Source organism: Chroicocephalus ridibundus, chromosome 5, assembly GCF_963924245.1.
Source record: "Chroicocephalus ridibundus chromosome 5, bChrRid1.1, whole genome shotgun sequence".
Taxonomy (NCBI): Eukaryota; Metazoa; Chordata; class Aves; order Charadriiformes; family Laridae; genus Chroicocephalus; species Chroicocephalus ridibundus.
In genome coordinates, this window is record NC_086288.1 from 3,205,301 (window position 1) to 3,222,631 (window position 17,331).

Genomic DNA, 17,331 nt, shown 5'->3' on the forward strand with positions numbered 1-17,331 from the left:
GTTTCCCCAGATGTGGTGAGGTGCTTGTCTGTGACGGGAAATACGTGCTTTTTCAATACAGTATGTTTTGTCAATGCAGAACATCATAGTGATTTCAGAATCAACTTGGTAAAAGAATATTCCACGCTGGTGAGCGTCCCGTGTACAAGAGCCGTAGATAAGGCATCCTGTCTAGAACAGTCTGATACACTTCTCTGGGAAAGGGAAAGGAATTAAAGAAACAACCGTACTGGGAGGGATGAAATACTAACGATCTCTTCAGAGGCTTTGCTTTTTCCACTTTTTAATACGCGTGCAACAGCAGCTACGTAAGTAGGATATGAAGAAAAACGTCCATGAGTGTACACAATGAACACGTTTCAAAGCAATCTGTAATACCTACTCTCTGTCACATTCAGATGAAGTGTTTTTTCCTTAAAAGAACTAAGGGTTAAGGTTTGCATGTCTCGGAGGAGAAAAAAAAAACACTTCCCCTTCAATTTCACAAGATCAGACCAATTACTATGTTATTAGTGATTAAATTCTTTCTCTGGACTTAGCAAACAGAAACAATGAGTGATGCCTCAAAACACAGGACAGATGGCACTGTCTGTTTAAAATTAATACAAGTTTCTTCTAATAAAATCCTTCTGTCACACAAGTTGGACATAAATTCCTGCAAAGCCCATGATTTTGATGAGAAACGGGCTAAAGCTGAAATAGCCTTTTAAAAACAGAGACTGTCTTGTAACCTGGGACCTCCTTCATAACTTTTTAATTCAATTCTTTGTGAACAGGCCTGTCTTCTCTACTGCCAAACACTTTTGGAAGAGTTCATAGTCACCTCCTGTGTGTTCCGTGGTATTTTCATTAGCTGAAGAGATGTTCATCTCCTCCAAGGCAGGTACAAATTGCGTGCAAAGCCAATGATCTGAGAACGGTGATGAAGGAGCGGACTGCCACGTCACACCTCACCCCCTGGAGTACTTCTGACACGGTAGGTTTAGCAACGCTCTTGATGTCCCCCAGGAGATGAGGGGCACAAGGCTTCCCAAACCATCTCCTTTCTGGTGGCTTCCTGGGGCAAGAGTTAGCTCCTCGTCCTCCACCTTAAAGAAAAAGAAATCTGAATTATTGGCTCCTATTCCGTAGGGCATTTCAGCACCTAGTTTAAAGCGTCCGCTGAGCTCCAGGGAGTACAGCGAGTGTGCGGGCACTCTGACTGACACAGGCACGTATGTCAATATTCTGCTGAACAAGGCTTCAAGTTGCATTTGGGAAAACATGCAGTTAGATAAAAAGGAACACAGTAATTCCTTTTATTCCCTCTTTTTTCAAGAGTATTTAACTACATTTTCCTTTAAGTACGGGTGCATGAAAAGCTGCGCTATTGTAGGTAACAATATATAAAATGCAGTAGATTAAAGATCTGGAAATTAACTTCTCAGGGGACCTTTTCCAGTCTAGACTCTATTGGCATATCCTGCCAATTTGTTTGTCCGTTCTCCCCGTGAACATAACATTTGATACTGTAGGCAACGTAAAGATCTTTGATAAGCTTGCTACTTCCTGCAGCACTCTGTTCGCAATGAACTTTTAAGATACAGTTTACAGCTTTCAGCTTTCCATTTACCAAGAACGGAGACTATCCAGTGAATTATCCAGCTTTCAGAGAAGGGTAAATACGTTCCTCGTGCTTGCTGCAGCATCAGGTTGGAGCATCAGCTAACGAAAAGCTCTGTAGAAAGGCGGTGTTTAAATCCAGAGCAGACAGGCAGTGTTTCCAAAGTCACAGGACGGACCCAACAACCCGTGGCCCTGGCTACTGAAGGGTGCTACAGAAAAACAGGAAAAAATGCCCTAGGATATTTGGAGATCGCCTAAATGCACTGATGCAGGAGCTCAGCTTGAATCTGTGTCAATGGATGTATCCATGGTAGTCGCGTTATCGGAGAGGTCTTCAGCACCTTCCAGGCGGAAGCACAGAGAGAGGCTGCGCCTTCCCTGTGTGTTCAGTAGCTGTTCCAAGAAAGGCTTTTTCCCAGTGTTTGTTTTTTTTTTCCCCCACAAAAAAATGAAATTCTTTAAAACCTGTTATCTTTGTCAAACTGTGCCATTTTCAAGAAGATTATTCTACCCTTTCCATACGTAAAACATTCCTTCGATCTTGCTCAACCGTTTTTCCATAAAGACACTGGTAAAAATGTGATTTTTAAATGTTGGGGGATGCTTTCTCAAAACTGTTGCGCTAGAAGGTGCAGAGCAATCCTGCAGCAATTCTTAACGAGTTACCATGCCTTGCTTTTAACTTCCAAAGGTTAACACTGGCCAAGTCCTAAGTCCCCGAAGAGACAGTAGAGGTATAAATATCTCGAGAATGTTTAATGTCCTGAAATCCCTCAGGTTCCAGGGCATACACATAATTCAGTGCGTCTTCTCTGCATCATCCCCGTTGTGCATGTTTTCACCGTGTGCCTTCGTCCCACGGTGGATTATTCTCAACTGTAAAATTTCCTGTTAAGACAAAGCATCTTTGAGTCATTACTTCTGCGCTAAGATCCTCTCATCGAGGTTACCCTCTACATGGTGGATACATACTACTGAACTGGTAGGATTTGATTGGATCCTGCTCGGTCATAGAATCATAGAATCTTCATGGTTGGAAAGGACCTTTGAGATCATCGAGTCCAACCAAACAACCTACAATCTCTGCCACCAGAGCATGCAAAGTGTGAAAAAGTCTTCACCCTTTGGTAGGTATTTACACCAGTGCCAGCAAACTGGAGATTTCTGGATATGGACCGCTGGAAACAAAGCTGAACGTCAGAAATAAAAGGCATTTCCACCAGAAAGATTCCAGAAACTAAGCTGATCATCAGGGGGTGATGCTGCCTCATTAATGGTACTTCTTGCAGTGCCTTTATTGCTTTTTAGTTAAGCACACAATGCATCTGTAAAATTAAGCCACAGGCATAATATGGGACAAAAGGCACATGTGGCTTTTTCGCTGTTTTTGATTTTCTTCCTTCTGGTTATTACTGGGCCCTCTCTAGTGGCAACAACTAGACATGAAGAAGAGTTGTACTCCAATTTTGCCATTTTAGATTAATTTGTAAAACCCATACTGTTTTCTGAAAATACTAATTTTTACTATAAGTTAGATAAACCCCATTTTTTTCTAAATGCCTTCGTTAGTCCAGATATTTTGGTTTGAAAAAGAAAGACAAGAATATTTGGAATTCAAATTAAAAAAGGAGAAATCTAGGAAAAAGGACTCCTGTTCTCCCCATCAGATAAATCAAACATGGTTCTACAAAGTTACTGAAACCAGCTGTAGGAATAATCAGATCATAATTTACACAGGGAAGCACAGCTAGCTAATTATTGATGATCTTCCGAGAAGCTGCCACGTGGGGCAAACGTGCTCAAGAGACCTGGTTTTGAAGAACTTACTGAAAGCTGAGGACCAAACCGACCCTTGCGCAGGAAGACAGGGTATTATGGCAGAGGTCCTCTTGGCCAAGCAAGGAACTTCTTAGCGGTCTGAAATGGAAATGACACCATACAAGGAGCAGAAACAAGGACAAGCAAGCCAGGGGGCGCGTATAAAATAACCGCTTGGTTACTTACTGGTGAAAAGGGGAAGGCCAAAGCCAAGTTGGAGATAAAAATAAGGGATATAAAAAAAAGTAACAAGGGGCTTCCAGGAGGTAAATTAGGTGCACCTGAGCTGAAGATACTGAAAGCCATTTATTCTTGCCCCAAGACAAGCAGCTGATTTTTGAACTTAGTTCTATGCAGTTCGTGATAGTGCCCACATTGCGAGGACGCTGTGACAGCCAACGTAGCTCATTTGAAACTAACCTTGTGAAGTTTCCGTGAGCTGCTACTTCAAGGCTACACGCCTTGAAGTCTATGAAGACCATGCCAGTCATCCAGAAGGCGAGCCACCTCTAGTTGGAAAAGTGTCTTTACGCGATCTCTCAGCGGTAGGTAACGAATGAAGTTGAATTCGAAGCCATCATGCAGCTGTAACCCGATCACGGCAACCATTCTTCAGATTAAATATCCAGACCTAACGAGGCTGACTTTCTGTGAAGAACCCAGTACAGTGTGCAGTGATTAATGTGGCACTTGCTAAGCAATACCATTTCTGCTTTGAAACCATTCTGCAACAGTGGAAAAAAAAATCTTTCTTTTCCAGTACGTCCCTAAATGTTGCACTAATTTTGTCAACACGGTCTGCAAACGGGCAATACTTCCAATTCTGCCGTGGGGTAAAAGGGGTAGTGTGAAATAGTTTTCATGGAAAATCTATTATTTAGACTACCTGTAGTCTCATTAACCATAATTACTTTGGACTAGATGAGTAATGTTTCAGTCTACATGCTGGGAAACAAATGACTGTTGTCTATTCAAAGTCCATTAAGAAGTTCTGTTTTGCCTCAGTCTCTGACTCTCCCAAATGGAAAGTGAGATGTGGCGATCTGTGGATTTTGTGGCATTCTTTTTAGGATGTTTTTCATACTCCTAACATCGTGTAGTAACACAAAAAGCCTGCAGGCTTGTAACTGCATTTTGTCTTTTTATATCGAGAGTTACAGAAATACCAGAGCGGTAGCTAGCGGTCCAGCCAATGTACACAAAGGCTGGCCTCCCCATGCCCTGGAGACATCTTCAGCCGCAGGTCTAAGTTCCTTCCTTTAAGCCCTGTTGAGTTTGGTTCATCTCTCCTTCCTGCTGTATCTCTGTCTGCAGAACCTCTGAGGCCAGAGAGGACCCTGCAACATCTTGCCGTGGCGGGCTGGTAAGCTTCATCGTTTCTCAGGTGTACTGTTGTGTGGGGTTGGGGTTGGAGGAAAGAGGCTCCTTCTAGGCTGCTGCTGGCTTCATTTCATAGAGTGATTCCTGGCTGGTGCTCTCTGCTGCTCACCTACCACAGTTTTCTCTGAGGCTGACAGCTGAGGCTTTTCCTAGTCCTTCCTAGTGCTACTTTTGGCCTTTTGTGAAGATATGTCCTTGCTTCCTTGCAGTCCTCTTCTATTGGCCTTTCACTCAGCTCCCAAGCCTGCAGCTCCCTTGCATTGCCTGGATCATCCCACTGCTGGGATGGCTGCCTCCCATCTTCTCCCAGGCGGCTTTTATGTCGCTGAACCCAAGTCTATCAGCATGAATCCAACGAGTGTCACTGTTCTCCTTTGCTGAGCCACCTTCCCTCTGGTCAACAGGACTCTTTTATCCTATCAGGGGTGATCCACAGCAGTTTGGCCCACTCTTCTCTTTAAAAAGAGCAGGATCTGGTGTGAGCCAGTGTTTGAATCATTGTACGATATAGTGGTTGTAAAGATAAACTCTGTATGTCAGCGATGCCTGCGAATAACAGTTTATTATAACTAGCTGCAAGCGCCATTTCCTGTTTCTTACTGCAGGATTTTCCTACGCTTGAGGCTTTTCCTATCGCTGCTTCCAGCATTGCGTCTCTATCCATAGGTCAGGCTAACAAGGCAAACCCTATTAGCTATTTTTTTTAATGCTGATACTTGTTTCTGTTTTGTGGGGGGTTTTTTTGTTTTTTTTTTTGTTTTTTTTTAAGTATATATGCCCTGGGAATCTCTGAAACAGTCTCAGCACTGTACTAGTTACTGCAGGCATGCCCGTCTCCAAAGGCAGAGGTATGGTCGGCCTTGAGCTGGCACACGCTGATTCGAAACCAGACCTCAGTTCCATCTGCTTTTCGTGAGTTTTAAATCCAGATTTACTTTTTTTCCTGCTATCTGACTTCTGTAAGCCTTTGCAGAAGAGAATGATGACTAGAGGAAGACAGAGATCTTGGAGGAGACAATGCCTTTTGAACAGCATGCCTGCTCTTTTAGAACTAGTTTTAGTGTAAAGTCAAACACAATTATCTGCCTCCTTGTCCCAGGGTGTTAGCAGATCTTTCTGCCGTGTCCCCAGCGTACTTTCTTAGTACCTACTTTACACTTCCTAAGCTTTTCTTAACGCATCCAGTTCGTTCCCAGGTTCTCTGTGAAGGAAGATACTCAGCCACTCTGCTGCAGGCTGTGTAGACGAGCAGCTTTCGGCGGACTTGGTGCGTAGTCACCAGCCGTCCTCTCCTCCCTGTCAAAAACGGAGGTGGGGAGACAAGTTAAACTTCCAGCGAACCTGCAAAAATACGCGCTTGTGCTCATAGGCAAGCTTGCGAAGAGATGGGTCCCGACTACACAGAAAGTAACGGTGTTTCACGTTGTACTGGGGTTTCTGAACGGCTGCTATGCAGTTTTTCTCCAAACAGCTACTCATCAACAATAGCAAAATGAAACCATATGAGATAGTTATTATTTCCAATGTCAACTCTTAGTGACCAAAAAACCCACCTTCCCAGGACAGCTGTGTTTGTTTGTTTTTTTTTAAATTAGACTAGGAAGTACTTTGCTGAGGAATATTTTTTTTTTTTTTGCTTTAATTTATATTTGTTTGAGACCCAGTACGATGGAAGTTTCCTTTTGGTGGGAGGCCGCCTGGCACTAATGCAATGCAAGCAATAAGCAGCAATAAAAATGCTTTTTTGTTCCCAAGTCACAGTAATATCTAACAAACTTTTTGCCTCTTTAAGAGAGCTGATTAAGCGATTCACTTCACGCACGGTCACTACACCCAGGTGTAATTCCAGCTTTCAGTAGATAGTTGTTTTTCAACAAATCTTTGGCAGCCTGTTTTGTAAGTGGGTTTGGGTAGGCAGTTTTCACCATACGGGTTTTTTGTGATTTGTTTCATTGACACAGCGTATTACGGCTACAGTCAGAAAAAGGTCCGTGTGTCCTGTTGGGCCACATGAAGAATGCGAGGTCCCGACACCAGGAAACCATACAAATGTAATAAAAGGATGCAATACAAAGGTGGTACCGGGGAAGATATTTCAGGTAGAGACAGGAAAGTGTTATCACCGTTGTCTAAGGCCCTGAGGAGGGCGCTCCGCACAAGGAAGGCTGTGTAAAATTTTGACTACCCGCGGTTAAGAAAGATGAGCTGAAACTCATGCTGGAAAAGGTGAGAGGACGATGGGAGGAATGGGAAATCTATCATACAAGAGAAGAGTGGAGGTCACGGCTTCCACAGCCTGGCAAAAGTAAGAGGGGATACAGTCATTGTCATTGAATATGGTTTGGAGATGAGTATCAAGGGAAAACAGCTACCTAAGCAATCTAAGAACCACCTTAATATTAGTAACAAGCAGGGACAGATTTGCTATAAGTACATTTAAGATGGAAATCACGATGGCTATAGGCGATGAGATCCTGGAACTGCCACAGAGTAACAAAAGTCGAGCATTAACTTTTTATAAGACTGAGCTCACTAGATTTTCAAAACCGGGTTAAGGGAGACTGTGTTTGTTACAGTCCCTCACGCACCCTCCTACCGCACGAGACAAAAAACTGTCTCTAACCCACGTGGCCGCTTGGATTCGAGGCTGGTATAATCAGAGCTCCGTGGTTTTACGTTCTTTGCCGTAACCAGGATAGCTCGCATTTACGGAGCAACAGTACAAGCTAATGGAAACAACACCTAATTTTTTTAATAAATGTCAATGCTTCGAATTTGTTACGTGTTTTGAATTAACCAAAAACCTGGCAGTAACCTGAATGCCGGTGAACATTATGATAGAAGAAATTGAAAAAAAAAATACCAAAACCAAACAAGAAACCCGACGGCGTAAAAGCAGTATTTTTGTTAATGGACATATGGACATTTTTAAGGTGTGTTTCATGTCCTCATGGGCTGCCTACAGTTGCGAGCTAAAGAGGGGAAGCTACACGATCAGTTTTGTGACTTCTATCCTGATGTTTCTGGTGAATAAATGAGGTTTGCATATGGCAGAGAAGCAAAAAACCAAGCAATATCATGGAAACACTGTATTTACCTTGCGTAACGAGCCGCATTGCAATGAATTCCTTCCTGTAAAGGGGCCTCTATGAAATGTGCTAAATAGAATAATCCTCGGGCCCCTTCCTTTCTTTTCTATCTCCTTATATGCTTTTTAAACTGTGCTCTTGCAAAACTAAAGTCCTTTATTCTTCCAGTGACCTAAATTTGCAGAAAGACAAATCCATTGCCTTCAAACAGCATGTGAACACACAGCTTTGTAAATTGCGGATCTCCTCCCTCCCAAGCCAAAGGAAATTTCTGTTAACCATTATCCTGATTGTCTTACGGCAGCATATTGGGAAAATACCTTCTTTTTTTGCTCTCCTGAATGTCTGTCTTCTTCCTTGCTGGACTCCATACTAATGTTTAATCCCCCGAATCATCAACCTCAGAGGCGGCCCGAGCCACCTTCCTGCTTCCCCTGTTGCTGTGCATAGCATTGCTCGGAATAGGGATCTTGTACGGACTAGAACATCCATGGGGCTACTTTCATGTTCACTGTTAAAATAGCAAGATCAGGATTAAGAAATCGGCTGCACGTGCTATTTCACCTCCGTCCCTCGGCATCCCCAAAATGCTGCCTATGGTGTTCAACCATCGGAGTCTCCCAGAAAGAAAGGAGCTGGAATAAACCCCATACCCTGACGCTACAAATCAACTGGCTGTTTAAAATTTATGTAGGATTCCTTTTTTTTTTATTGCCACAGATGTAATAACGCGTTATTCCAGCAGGCGCAGAGACCTGCCTCTTAGAGAACCTGGCACATGACCACTGGTGTCAAAACAACACTCCAAAACACCGAAGCGACCCATTCTTTTGGAACTATGGGTTTCTGTACCCGAACACCACGATCTCACACAAAGTGGTAGAGACGTTTAAATCTTCTTTAGCAAGAATGTAACATGGCTTGTTAGGAATGACCTTTGTGTATCCTTGCGTGTACCTAGCATTAACAAATTCACAAATACTTCACACCTTAAAAAGTTTCTCTGGAAAGCTTGCTTCTTCCGGCTGATAGCAAGTTTCCAGTAAAATCGGTTTGTAGTCTAGATGGCAGAGGAGTTTTTGTCAAAGAGAAATACCTCCCAAACCATGGATAATCATTATCCCCTCTGAATTACCTAATCTATGGGGTTTTTTTTATTGTGTGGAAAAACGAAACGAGGAGTTTTCTTGCCAAATCCCTCAGAAGTGGCCTAAATGCTCATTGTCTGACAGAGATCACAGATTCAGACTGCTGTCCCATTGTCCAGCATCGGTGCCTGCAATAGCCTGGCCTCATAAAACAGACATTTAACTGAACAGAACCAATTAGCCCTCCATCGCGGCCCCCGCTCACAATAGAAAAAACAGCTGATGTTCCCTTAACTGGAAACAATGGGAGGATATGCATGGGCTGTGTAACTCTTACAAGCGGAGTAACTCTTTCCAGAGTGGGACCGTGAGAAAGTAAAGCCCGTAAATGGCCTTTCAGTGGATGAACTCCTGAACAGTCTTTTATAATGTGAACTCATCAGTCAGCTGTCTGTGGACGCCGTTTTCTTTAGAAAATCTCAGTTCAACTGCAACATGCCAGTTTTTAGCGATAAACCAGTCCACTGAATGATATTCTGTCTCAGCACTGTATTCACCCCAGTATGGATTCATTCAGCAGCATCTTTTCCCTCCAACCCTCTTTTACATTTCTTACCATGCTTGTACCTCTTCCTAATGATCTCGGAATAGTAATGACCACCGACGTGAGTGTGGCAAGAACTTGAATGTTGCTCCTAACAATGGCAGTGAGGCTTCTTTTAAGATTTGGATGCTGAGAAAATTCAAGCAAAGAAGCTGATGAGCTCAGAAATTCATCCCTTCCATATGAATCTGGTAATTTACTTTGACTACTTTCTCTTCCACCTAGTTGGGAATTTGCCACCACGTCTAATCACTGGATACCCAGAACCCGGCTAGAGCTCCTCTAGCAACAAGACCGTGTTCAAAAAATGACCCCTCTTCAAAGTCAATGTACAGCATTGTGTCCCTTCCCACCCAGAACATTTTCGAAGCGCCTTCAGGCAATAGTTCATCATTTCCAAGCATGAAACTCTTTGAAACAAAGAGGCCTTTGCTAATGGCAAGGCAAAGATACCATTAACTTTGGGAAAACAATGCACAATAAATAAAACCGTCTACTCTGTTCAGTACCTTTGGCAACGGTCTTGGTCACCAGCTGATGCTGTGAATTTCCCGTAGGCGTACATTCTTTCTGAGCATCGTTTCTCCTTCCATAGCTGCTACATTTCCCTACATTTGAGCACTGTTTGATGCTGTAACTTCAGAGGTCTGACTCCTGCCTGGGCAGGCCTGTTTCTAGCGCCCTGCAAATCGGTATTCTGTCGATTTTGGAACCTCCTTCCTAAAAAACGATCTGAAGGTTTCATTTTATTTCATGATTTAGTAAAAGTTTTCGGGGGAGATCATGGAATGGTATGGGTTGGAAGGGGTCTTTAAAGATCATCTAGCCCAACCCCCAAGATGTCTCACGTCTGCTGCTGTTACCATGGTTTGCGTGAAAAAAAACTTTCCTTTGTTCAGCTCCATCGTGTATCTGTCTCTCCCTCATGTCTACTCATTAAGTCCTTTGCTAGAGCTCTTACACTGAAGTTGTCCAAGTACAGGATGCTGAAAAGACTTTGTGGTCATTGAAATGTAACTATGAGGTCTCCCCGAAGTGCCACTGGCGGAATGAGGAATGAAAGCTGAAGAAAGGCCATATTTTTTATAAAAGAACAGATGGTATCAGAAAGCCCTACCTCTCCGGATTATCTGTCTATCCAGGGATCCGGGTAAAACAGCTACACAGATTAACTAGTTTTATGGGCATTCTTCTCCTGCTCACCAATAGATGGGAGCAGAGATTTCTCTACTTGTGAAATTTTCGGGCTACAGCGCTTGCAGTTTTTTGAAGACTACAAGGGGGAAAAAAATAAAACCAAACAATGACAGTATAACTCCTTCATGCGTCCGCAGGGAGAAGTATATTGTTTCATTTAGTAGCATAGAAATGAGATTTGTAATGGGAGTCAAATGGAAACCAGGAGTTCAGCACCCTTGAATTCTTTAACCTTGGAAATCTCTGGTTTGGTATCTAGCGCTGGTCAAAGGTATTTAATGCGTTTACAGCCTCTCATTGTTACTTCCCAGATATAAGTGTGTTTTGCTTGGATCCAAGCCTTCACAAAAGCAAATAAACACGTCCTAAACTTCCATTCATTTTTCTTACGAGATCAAAGAGGAAAAGCTGTCCAGATGTAAATAGCTAAGCCTCTAATGAGATGATCAGTGAATTGTTTCTCTCTTGTACTATAAGCATTTAAATTAAAGTATTGCACTTAGGGCACTCTGCACTTCTAACTTGTATAGCGGGATCCAAGTATCTAACACAAGCCAGACAAATAACTTCAGCAATTAGCTTTCAACATAGGTCTCTAGCCTCTGACCTTCCTTGTTCATCAGAGGCAAGCCAAATGCTTTGTTAAACAATATTAATCGTGCCTGGCACTTCTCTAGGGCCAGAGGCGTCACAAATAGTTTCCTACTAGGAAAAAGCTGTTTGGAAGAAGAAGATCTCATGCGTATTTTCTGTTCAACAGGAGGCTGACTCAGCCGTACTGGAGGTGAAGAGAAGTCCGACCTGCTTCTCTCTGTGCGGCACTTGAAATGGCAGTGGAGTGCCTGCAGAGGTACCACCTGCGTGACGCTGTGCTGCCTTGCTCTTCACCATCTCGGGCTTAGCAGCTCCACTAGCTCAGGAGTGAATCCGCTGCACTCCACTCCGCACTTCCCAATCCCTGCAAGCATCCCATCTAACGTCACACGTTTAACCCAAGCGACCAGGTTAGGACTACAAGAAGGCCAACAGCATTCTGGCTTGTATCAGGAATAGCGTGGCCAGCAGGAGCAGGGAAGTGATGGTGCCTCTGTACTCGGCACTGGTGAGGCCTCACCTTGAGTGCTGTGTTCAGTTCTGGGCCCCGCTGTACAAGAGGGACACTGAGGTGCTGGAGCATGTCCAGAGGAGAGCTACCAGGCTGGAGAGGGGTCTGGAGACCAGGGCATATGAGGAGAGGCTGAGGGAGCTGGGCATGTTTAGCTTGGAGAAGAGGAGGCTGAGGGGAGACCTCATTGCCCTCTACAACTCCCTGAAAGGAGGGTGCAGAGAGGTGGGTGTTGGCCTCTTCTCCCAAGTGAATAATGACAGGACCAGAGGAGATGGTCTGAAGCTGCGGCAGGGGAGGTTTAGATTAGATATTAGGAAGAATTACTTTACTGAAAGAGTGGTCAGGCACTGGAAGAGCCTGCCCAGGGAGGGGGTTGAGTCGCCATCCCTGGAGGTGTTTAAGAAACGTCTAGATTTGGCACTTCAGGGTATGCGCTAGTGGCAGAGATTGTAGGTTCTTGGCTTTTTTTGTTTGGTTGGGTTTTTTTGTGTGTGTACGGTTGGACTCGATGATCTTTTGAGATCCTTTCCAACCATGAAGATTCTATGATTCGATGACTCCTTTTAACTGTCGGTGAGAGACCCAGCTTAACCGCGCTGAGCTGCCTCCTGGCACTGCCTCGTTGCACCGGGTGCAGGTGGGGTCTGGGTAGTAGGTGCTTACCCTGGGAAGCTTAGCCCAGTGACGCAGGATGAGCTTGGGACAAAAGGCTTGACTTCTGTACGTATCTGAAGACAGAAAGTTGCAGCTACACCTGCAAGGTTTTTTTAAAATCCCTCACAACTGACTAGATTCACAGAGGTCCTGAGTCACCAACTCAGGGAGCTGCCAAACATTTTTATGATCCTGTGCCACTTAACTAGAAAATACCTTTTTTAAACCCATTTAGGGCGATCAATTTGAATAGCTTTGGGTTGGTTTGTTATGGGGATTTTAGGTTAATTCTCTTCATTCATACCTAAATACGTTGTGCAAGCATAGCGGGAATATAAGTTACGTGCTCCTAGGGCTGCCTGTAAAGACAAGGGTTGATGGGACTGACAATAAAGTTATCCCATCGTTTTCCCTAGTACCTCTTACTCTTAGCTCATCTTTCAGTCGCTAAAAGTGCTATAAGCAAAGCAAACGTTCTGCTGGCAAGAAGAAATGCCAACAGTACCTGGTCCTGAAGTTACCGTCTAATTTCAAGGGTTTAAACATGATGCATCGCATTTTGTCTGCGTGTAAACTGGTGTCAAGTCACTGTAACTCCAGTGACCTCCACGGATTTTCTCCTGTTCTGCAACATGGCGAGGTTACAGTTCTTCAGCCCATCTTAAAAACTTTTTTTTTCATGAATTTCTGTGCCCTTCTCTCCTTAGATACAAGATGCCCAAAAGATTTAAGTAATCATAGCCCATAGTACAACCTACACATAATGGATTGGCATCTGCCAACTGGCTAGTCCCGGTGTCCTCAATTCTGCAAAAATAACTGAAGTCAGAATATGAAGAAAAACCTGCTCTCATTTACAACAAAGGTATTCTAATATTTACAACAACGGTATAATAATTTGTGCTGATGCAAGCTGACGTGGATTTCACATTCTTTCTAGCTCTACATTTGAAAGAATAACAGCAGCTCAACTCCATTTCACAGTTAAAACACTAAATACGTGCTCAGGAACACTCCGGGTTGAGATACATGCTAGTCAAAATTGTAGTCCGAGCTGTTTCTTTCAGCTTGGCCAACAACAAACGTGTTGGAAATTCCGCAAGGGAAAGAAAACCTCCCAGCTGCGAGCTGGTGAGCGGGTGCTTTGGGACATGGACCGATGTTTTCAGTATGTCCGTACAAATTTGAGGTCTGCTCAATATGAGGCCTACCAGCGACACCTGCAGAGGTAAAACACGGTGCTGAGGCACAATGAAAGGCAGCGACAAAGCCTTTTAAAACAGTTTTACTCTACTATACATCTTCTCTCCCCATTACAGGAGACCTACCACATTCGTAATTTATAGGTGAAACTTTCAGAGCAAAGCAGGAGACCGGAGCATCTGTCAGCTTTAATGAGAGGGGCATCCAAGCTCCGGAAAGAGAGTCTAAAGAAATTTCAGCCCACAACTCGTAACCAAAACAAAGGAACAATTTTCGTAAATGTGTCAAACTATGGATCACAAAACGGGGAAAAAACCTGCAAATGTCATGCTTCTCTTTAAAATTTATCTGTCTGTATGTAATACAGGGCTCTGAGGAGGATGCAAACAATCCCAGCTGTGTGCACTGAACGTGTTATTAGGGCAGCGAAAGTCAGGCACGTTCACCAACTGACTCTGCCTTATCTTTATTTTTAAAAATAGAAGTCTGGTTGATATTGGCCAGGAACACAGATGACAGTGATCTCCACGTCTTGCGGAGCTTAGGGAAAGAAGGCAGTGAAAGGATCACCTCTTTTATAGGGAACTGGGCATGACAAGCAACCAGACGCTCACAAAAAGGGCTGCCCACCTTCATCTCTCCGAGTTTTTACAGCTCTAGGAATCAAGAAGCCGAGACTATAAATCTGCTGTGGCTTTTTCTGAGAAGTTGCCAACCAGACTGACTGTCAGGAGTCATGGGAAAACAGGTACTTCCAGGCCTGCAGTGAGCACTTTCTGACGCTGCGCTTGGCAGTGTTTTCACAATACGCTTGTGTGAACAGTCTGAAACCTGGCTGGCTGGCAGCTCCTTCACCTAGTTCAGCATGCTGTTTACTCACCACGGCGCATCTCCTTGCGGGTACCACGTACTTTCCATTTTCTTCTCCACCTTAAACCTCCGTGCCGTATTTCCTCCGGGCCCTAGTGAGTCAAAAGGTGCCAGACTGTAAGTCGGTTTGTTTTTTTCTAGCAGATCGTGTAGCACTCTTCTCTCACCAAGAGGCAACGAAAGAGCACAAACCTCAATCTAACGTGGTATTTGCTCGGGAAAGCGGTTTGCTCTTTACGTGATTGTAAAGAACTGGCGCTCTTTGAAGACGTCTCTGTTTCAGAAAAGGTTTTGAGATACTGATGTTTTTCGTTCCACTTTAAAATAACCCATTTTGTTCAGTTTACAATTATGATACATAAATCTTACCTTAATAGCTTAACTGCAGAAAATACAGGTTTAAGTTTACGGCTGCATAGTTCAGAGCAATTTGGAAGTAAGATCAAGTGGTCCAGACAGAACCACAGCGGGGGCTCTCTATCCTCCCTTCTCCGTTTCCTAGGTATTTACTGATGAAGAGATGCTGACAAGAGCGTCCAGCCACGTGAGCACCGCAAGGCACCCAGGACTGAAACCACCAGTGAACACGGGTATCACGAGCCTGCGTGGCTGCCCTGGCCGGCTGGAAGCTGTCGTACAGCCAGGCGTCACCCGCCAGCTGGAAACAGCCGACTGACGGCTGAAGAGTCAGGAGAAGCTTTTTGCGCGGCCCCTCTGCAAAACCCAGCGTTTCTCAGCAGAATTTTCCACGAGGCATTTCTAATATTTATTCTGTACTTACCTAAACTCACTCGCTCTCCGTTTTTAAGAGATTTCTTCTTTATATTAAAAGTGGGTTTACCACCTTTCCTATGAACCCAGCTTTATGAACCCGTAAACCTTCCAGAGTCCTGATCTTGTCCCAGGGTATGATCCTGGCTTTGAACTGCATTTCTCAACTTTCTTCGTGTCATTTGCTTTACTCCAAGGGAAAGATCTCTCCAGTTCTTTTTCATGACAGGGCTTCTCTGAAGCAAGGGTCTAAGCATTTTTCTTTTTTTTTTTTTTTTTTTTTTCCCCCTTCTGGCAGTAATCCTACGGCTACCATTGGTCTTAACTAGCACAGCTAGTGTAGGAGTTGCCAAGGGTTCTGCAAAAAAAAACAGAGAAAAATGGAGTCAGATGACTGTGTGCCAAGGAGGAGGTTTTTTGGAAGTTAACAAAAACTCTGATTTGTAGTTTGGGTGCATTCCGAATTTACCAAAGCCACGTCTTCATTCTAGTAATAAACTCTACTAAAAACCAAAGCCTTCTACCCAAAACTACTTTTGACTTTCTAATGTAACAATAATAGCAGCCTTTCTGAAATTATAGTTTGCGTTACTGATGAGTTGAAAATTAAAATCAAAACCTTATCCTGCAACAGGGAGAAGTTTTACACATTTTTCTACCATTTTATAATAAGATGGGGGGAGAAGTTTCACAAAATTACCCAGAAAAACATCAGATTAAGATGCTGTAGTGATTTAATATTTAAGGACACAATGAAGGGCAATGCATCTTACCCAGCTTCAGCTGATTAGGAGACAAAGATGAACTATTTGCCCTACGCTGTCAGAGGGACAAAAATAAGTAACTTTGGAGACCTCTTCGTGGGACAGCCATGCTATGGAGGGAACTTTTGCCCTGCGGAGAAATATCTGGTTTTCTATTCACTGTAGAGAAAGCCAAACAAGCCCAGCTTTTAGATGCCTAAACTTAGGTGAGCTGAGTCCTGCCCCTGGTTATGCGGTACCAATTTTTTTTGAGTAAGAGTTTCTATGGAAATTATCAGTGGAAGTATTGGTCCTAAACTGGAATAGAAGGTGAAGGAGTGAAGACAGCTCCCTTTGACGTGGTGTAAAATGAAGCTTGTGGATATCGGCGGCGTGCCTGCATTCATGTAAAGAAAAAGAATCCATTTAATCATATGTTCTTTTTTTTTTCATATATATATATAAAAACATGATCTATGAGACAGAGCTGATGTATAAAATTCAAACCCTTAGCAAAAGTCTTTGGTTTTTCCTGGGCTACAATTTATCCTGCGCTGCGGAGGAGTATGGCTTCTATTACACATCAAAAGTCTTTTGCAGGGAAATACTTGGCTCCAGATTGTTCCTATTAAAGCCGCGCATATTCTGCCAGCGCTCCCTATCTTCTGTGCTCCTTCTGATCCAGAAGCAGGCCATGCACAAAAGCAATCGCGGAACTTGTGTGAAGAGGCCGACCCGTTCCCCTGAATAAGGACCTGAAGGGGACACACCGGCTGGGCTGCCCCGCTCGGCAGCACGCGTTTCCACTCCACTTCCACAAAGGCATTCCTCTTGCGCCGCAATCCCGCTGCCAGCTCAAGGCCCAGGCTGGGATCTGTGGTGAGGATATTTTGCTTTGACAGCCCAATGTCACTTTGTTTTTACATAATCAGCCCTTTTTTTTGTAAGCTGCGGGCTTCAGATAACAGCAGTGAAAAACAATTTCAAGTGGAAGCGGCACCCTGGGTACAGACCGAGACAGAAAACGTTCAGGAAAACTAAATATTTCTTATTTCTTGTAATCACCTGCTTTACAGCAATCAAATGTTGACAAGTGTTGCTGATAACTTGCTTTGCGGGGAAGACGAAGTGAAAGAGGACAGGAAGAGAGGTTCTTTTGCATTCCCCTTATGCCCTTCAAGAACAGATTTGCCAACAGTAA

The 17,331-nt window shown here is 43.8% G+C and overlaps 1 long non-coding RNA gene across 2 annotated transcripts; it reads right to left on the reverse strand.

Moving 5' to 3' along the window:
* Nucleotides 1-475: 475 nt before the first annotated feature.
* Nucleotides 476-15,509, reverse strand: LOC134516130 (uncharacterized). 2 transcript variants are annotated; one of them, XR_010071235.1, is made up of 7 exons: nt 15,398-15,509; nt 14,627-14,708; nt 5,955-6,099; nt 3,844-4,071; nt 3,433-3,522; nt 1,613-2,493; nt 476-1,088 (listed from the first exon to the last, which is right to left on the reverse strand). It is a non-coding gene; the product is annotated as an uncharacterized LOC134516130 (long non-coding RNA). The 2 variants fall into 2 exon arrangements; XR_010071234.1 differs by having other exon boundaries at nt 476-2,493.
* Between the last annotated feature and the right edge of the window lie 1,822 nt (nt 15,510-17,331).